Source organism: Ambystoma mexicanum, chromosome 8, assembly GCF_040938575.1.
Source record: "Ambystoma mexicanum isolate Mex_15411 chromosome 8, UKY_AmexF1_1, whole genome shotgun sequence".
Taxonomy (NCBI): Eukaryota; Metazoa; Chordata; class Amphibia; order Caudata; family Ambystomatidae; genus Ambystoma; species Ambystoma mexicanum.
In genome coordinates this window covers 3,866,201-3,872,200 of record NC_090929.1, presented here as the reverse complement: position 1 = coordinate 3,872,200, position 6,000 = coordinate 3,866,201, and positions in this window count along the sequence as shown.

Sequence of the window (6,000 nt, the reverse complement as noted above, 5' to 3'; positions counted from 1 at the left end):
TATATTCGGTACTTGAGATGAGGGAGATTACTCCCAATATCTTCTTTAGGTTCAGCACCCTTCCCCAATGCCCTACTGGGTCTCCTGTAACTCTCATTACCTCTTCTTTGTTGCAACACAGCGACTGGTTCTTCCTGGGGTGTTGGGTCGATACTTTCCCATGGAACGATCTCTATGCTTTTCTTTCCGCTCCCCGCTGCCATGCTTTGGATTCATGGGGTCCATAGCAAGGCGGTATCGGGATCAGTTAATGGACCACTCGGTCCACCACCTCGAGGTCACGGCACCAGCCGGTTTTTAGCTTCCAGTCACGCCTGCTCTGGGTCGGCCTGCAAAAGAATCCTGCAATCTGTCTGCGTCCTCCCCGACTGGAGGTTCACTTCCCCGATGTAGCTTTTGCTCCTGGGTTTGAACCTCCCGGGTCTGCCAGGCTTCACGCCTGCACCACTTCTCATTGGGTCCTTTCTCTATATTTATTCGAATCAGCTGGTTACCCCCCCCCCCCCAACAGAGTGTCATAGTCCTTTGTGTCCATTGTGTATTCTTCATGCCTCCTTGAGGCTACCTCTTCCCAGTACCTTTTGTACTTGCGAAAGGAGTAGTTTGTATAACTCCTTCAATCTTCTTCTTCACAGTACTCCTGGAAGATGACTTGAGAGCAGACTGTATGTCCATTTTAGTTTTCTTGATCTTGGTGGTATCAATATTTAGATTTCAGGTACTCATGGGCAAGAGGGTTAGGCAGTTCCATCACAGAACGGGAGTCGCTGTGATTTCCCGCTTTCCGCCAACCCTAGGGGGGAATATTGCATTTGTTTGTTTGTTTTATTCATATTTATATAGCGCACATCAGCCCAGAGGCATCGTGGCACTTGTTACAATACATGCTTAGTTACAGAAAATATCAAAAGACATTTGTTACACAGCGTGAGAGCAATTTGTGATAGTTAGTTGTACATTTGTCATGTGAGTACAGAGAATAGGTGTAAAGTATGTACATGGATTACATTCTGTATATATGACAATGATAAAAAATAAAGACAATTACAGTTTATATTACAATGTACATGTTGGGAGTGGTGGACATGCTAGCAGCGTTGGTTCAGGAAAGCCGAGATGGAGGATTCCGCTCTGAGGGGGGGCTGGGAGGGAGTTCCAAAGTTTTAGTGCAATGTATGAGAAGCCAAGCCCTCTGGCTGTAGCTCTTCGGATGCGAGGTATGTGTAGCTGGTTAGTGTTCTGCGTTCTGGTGGGGCGCATTGATGCAGTTCTGGAGATGGCTTCAGCAAGCTAGGTGGGAGCAGTCCTGTTGATGCATCTGTGCGTGATAGTGAGGATTGTAAGTGTAATACGGTCTTTGACCTGGAGCCACTGCACCGCTTGTCTGGCTTGAGAAATATGGTCCCTTCTAGGGATGCTCATGGCGGCTCGTAAGGCATTATTTTGTGTAGTTTGTAGTCTGTGTATGTTTTTGGAGGAGGTACCGGCCAGAAGGGCGTTGCAATAGTCGAGTTTGGCACCTATTTTTGCTCTGGCTATTGCAAGGCAGTTTGATGTGGATAGGTAGGGTTTGATGGCATTGATAAGTTTGGTGCTGAAAGCTGACGCAGAAGCTATGGCGCTAACTTGTTTGTTCATGGAAAGGTTAGCATCGATGTGGACACCTAGAGTCTTGACAGAGGAGGATACTGTGATGGTGGAGTTGTCTATGTTAAAGTTGGCATATTGAGGACTTAGCTTAATGTGTTTTTCTGCTCGAGGATAAGGATTTCAGTCTTATCCCCGTTAAGACAGAGGCCATTGACTGCCATCCAAGCTTGTATAGTAGCATAGATGTCATGTAAGGCCATGGTGTCTTGGTGATAGGATCCGGATAGGGGTAAGAGTACTTGGGTATCGTCAGCATAATTAGTGTATGCTATACCCATTGAGTTCGGTAGGTCAAAGAGAGGTTTAGTGAAGAGGCTGTAGAGGGTGGGAGGTGTACAAGAGCCTTGGGGTACTCTGCAATTTATGGTTGTGGGTCAGCCTTTGCTAGGTTTGAGAAAACCTTCAAGATCCTGCCTTCGAGGAAGGATGTGATTCATGAAGCTGCATGTTTAGAGACACAGGCTGCCTGACTGAGATGGGTAGTTAAGGTTTTGTGATCAACCAGATCAAATGCTGCTGATAAATTGAGAAGGAGGAGCAGGGCAGGTTTACCTTTGTCTATGATCTGGGAGATTTGATTTTTTAGGTCTAGTAATGCGGATTCTGTTCCGTGCCCCACACGGAAGCCAGATTGCCTTTTTCCCAGTATGGAATTGGATTCTAGGTATAGTTGGATCTGGTTGTGAGCTGCTTTGTCCATGGTTTTCTATAGGAACAGCACTGTGGTTATAGGCCTGCAATTGTTGGGTTGTGCTGGGTCTAATGTAGGCTTTTTTAGAAGGGGACGTACCCAGGCTTCTTTGAGGCCGTTAGGTACGGAGCCTGTTCTGAAAGACGCATTGATGAAGGCAGTGACCAGCGGGGCAAGGTCGTTGGCGCATTCCTTCATAATATGGGGAGGGCATATGTAACCTTTACATAGAGATGGTTTGAGGTGTTTGATGAGATCAAGGACCTCAGATTCGGTAGTGTCTCTAAAGACGAATTGGGCGTGGTGGGGGTCGCTGTGCTTCCCTTGTGCGAGAGGGTTAGATTTCTGGTTGGGTAGGGATTTGCAGTGGTAGGGATTTTGCGTAGTAGGCTCACCTCCCCAGCCTCACAAAGAAGGCTCCCCATTGGGGAGAAGTGACGTGATCTCATGAATCGTCACAACGCAGTACCACTTGCACTAACCAATACCTTAACTGCTCCAAAAATCGCCTTCACACTCCACTGGAGCGTCCATCCTCCTTCTGATCTATCGGTCGGCCACGTCCTCCTTGGACCTCACCCAAACAACCCACAACTTCCTGCAGTCTCTTTTAAGCCCCTCCCTATCCTCTGGTTGGCCCACTGACCCTAGCCAATCTAGCCCTGTCTTACCCAACTGGGAAGTGTTACATACAGCAAATCTTCCTTATGGTGAGATAAGACCCACCCCCTTGCTCTGCGCAGGGTGGCCACAGTATCACAACTGTGGTTCATGTGTTACAGAGTCCATGTTCGTGTTGCTGGGGTCTGGCCTGGCCACCCCGAAAGTAAGTACAGTCCTTATGTGGTATTTCTGTATGTTATGTCCCTGGAGCTCTAGGGTGGCTGCACCGGTCTTGCTTCCAGAGGCTGGTGTACGGTGCGCTGCGTAGTCTCCAGCTCCTCATTCGGTGGCTTCCTTTCACCCGACGATGTTTGTATGCCACTCGTGTAAGGTTCCTGCAAGGTGAGCTGGGTAGGCCTACCAGCCAGGCTGAGAGGGGTTCCCATCTCCTCTTGAAGAGAGTAGGGCACTAACCTTATCACAACTTCTTGTTACCTTACTTGCAGGATTTGAAGGCACCGGCAGAAGCCTCCTCCCCCAGTTCCCCATGCTGTAGGCCGCACTCCAGGACCACGCAGAACCCTTATCGGCCCAATAAGCTATACCCCCAGTTCTACAGACCATTAGCCATCCTTTGCAGGATTTTGCCAGTTCAGGCCAGAGTACGTTTACCTCCTTCTTGCCACATTCATCCAGTCTTTCATGTCTCTCTTTTACAACTTGTCTGTTCTGATGCCCATGTGACTGATCACCGTTCCACCCTGTTCCCGTGGGGCCATGAGGAATACAGCGTCCACCGTATTTGTAATTACGGCATGTTTCTTACTGTCCTTCAGTAGCAGGTGGACTGGAAGGGGATGGCTGAATCCTTTGTGGCCCATTTCCGTCACCCCTACAAGCCTGGTTCCCATTCATTGCAAGATGCTCTGAGTGGCCGTGGAGTTAGGGCTCCCCCAGGCCGAAGTACATGTTCAAGCCTATTGCCTCTAGGTGCTCCCACTGGTGGTCCAGACTCCCCTGCTCCTGTTGAAGGGCGCTCCTCCGGATCCCCCATCTGTCACGTTACTTGCAGCTTCTGCTACCCTCCTGGCCGCACTGCCAGCAAAAACACCCTCAACGAGTTCCTTATCATTGAGGTTACTCTACAGGACTGCGCAGGACCCTGTCATCAGTCTGTGCATCACACACATTATGGCACATTCTCGGTTCTTGCATGACGCAGTTGCAGACTTCGAACATGCTCCTTCTCCCCAAATTTGAGGAGCATTACTTTCTTTGAACACAAAGGCACTCTGCAAATAATTCTGCTTGGCAATGGTTATTGTTGCCAGTATCTGCTGTTGCTTCATTTATGTGAGCTAACTTCTTGAGCATTCTCCGATTCCCAGCAAATCCTGGGAGGACCTGCTGTTCCCTGCTTTCAGTTTTAGCCCTCCTATTACCCTGTGCCGCACAGACAGCCTTTTTCTGATCACTTTCTACCAGTGATGTTAGAGCCAGAGCCTTCTCTTGCTCTCTGCAGCTGCCTTTTCCAGTCTCTCCACTCTTCGCTTCTTCCTCAAAGTTGCGCCTGCTGCTCCTGCAACTCACACCTGACAACTGGGGTTGGCTGTATTTATACATTGTTCCCTCCTCCCCTAGGGTGGGCACCCATCAGTACTCACAGAGTGGATAACTTTCTAGAGCCCTCATGTGGCCAATGTGGGCTCAGGAGGTTGGGCCCCTCCACCATGTGGGGTTTCAGACCTGCTCTTCTAACCTTCCAGAAGGAATCCTGACTGGTGTGGAGAGCAGCAGTGTGGCCCTCCGTCTTAGGCGATTCAGAGTGGCCAGGATGTGTGCGTGAAGCCAGCTACATCTTTGCACTCCAGGGTCACGGAGCAGAACCACAGTATTCCTCGTGATTTCTGCAGATCTTCCAAGCTAGTCCCTGTGATGTGCTGTGTGAACTAAGAATCATGGTCCTGCACTTGCTACCTCCATCAAATACAGAGGTTTGCCTTCTGTACTGGAGATTTGCATTTGAATAACCTATGTTTTAGATTCTCTCCATCTGGGAGGGAGAGCCTTTCTACTAGCATGTGTAATGTTACTCCAGCCCAGGCCAGACACAGGGCTTGCTTGACATGATGGTTGAACAGGGTGGCCCAAGAGAGCACCCTTGTAAAATCCCTCTGGTGAGACCAGTAGACTGTCCCTACCATGGTTCAGAGACCAGGGTCACAGGACCAGGGAATCATCCCCATACTTCCCCAGAGTCCAACGTCCACTAGCTTGGGGAGGCGCCCACGCCCCCCCTGAGTCACTGCCTGGGCAATTCCCGGAGCCAGACAGAGGACTTTATCACGCAAGTCATGTTTTGTGGTGGTGATGTGACATACTGAGAGATGTACCCTCCACCCCCTCCCCAAGCTGACAAAAGCAAGAGTCCACCCCAATGATTGGGTCTTGTACTGTTTGGGAGGGCAATGGCTTTTTGTCTGCGATTGCTGAGTTCCTTGGTATGGAGAACAGAGCACTGCACTTAAGAGCATTCCAAGGCTGGGAAGTGAGGCGTGGGGATACACTGCCCTCTCTTTTGCAATGCCAGTGTCTGATGCGGCTCCATCTTCCCATCAACCGCAGCTGGTGAAAAAGCCTTGATGGGAAGACTCGGAGCGTTTCAGACAAGAAACGGAACAAGTTTTGCCTAAGAGGCACCCAACGGCCTGTGGAAGTCGCAAATGGAAGTTTTGAGAAAGATCTCCAGGCTCTGCACATGGGGGAACTGGGGCAACTGGCCCAGAACCACCTGCTCTCTATCCCTGCCCCACTCTACTGAGACATTGGGCGCCACCAATTGGAGAACACTCGGCTGGTTGCCCTGGCTCCATCTCCAGATGGCAGCTAATCAAGCAGACTTGAGCACTTCCCCTTTTGCTTTGGCAATAGCAGCACTGTCTGTATGATGGCGAAGAAAGATGACTGGGGAGGGGAGCAAAGGGTTGGAAGACATGGTAAGAGGTTCTGCTATCTAACACTGCTGGCGATGTGGTAATACAGACACATTTCAACAC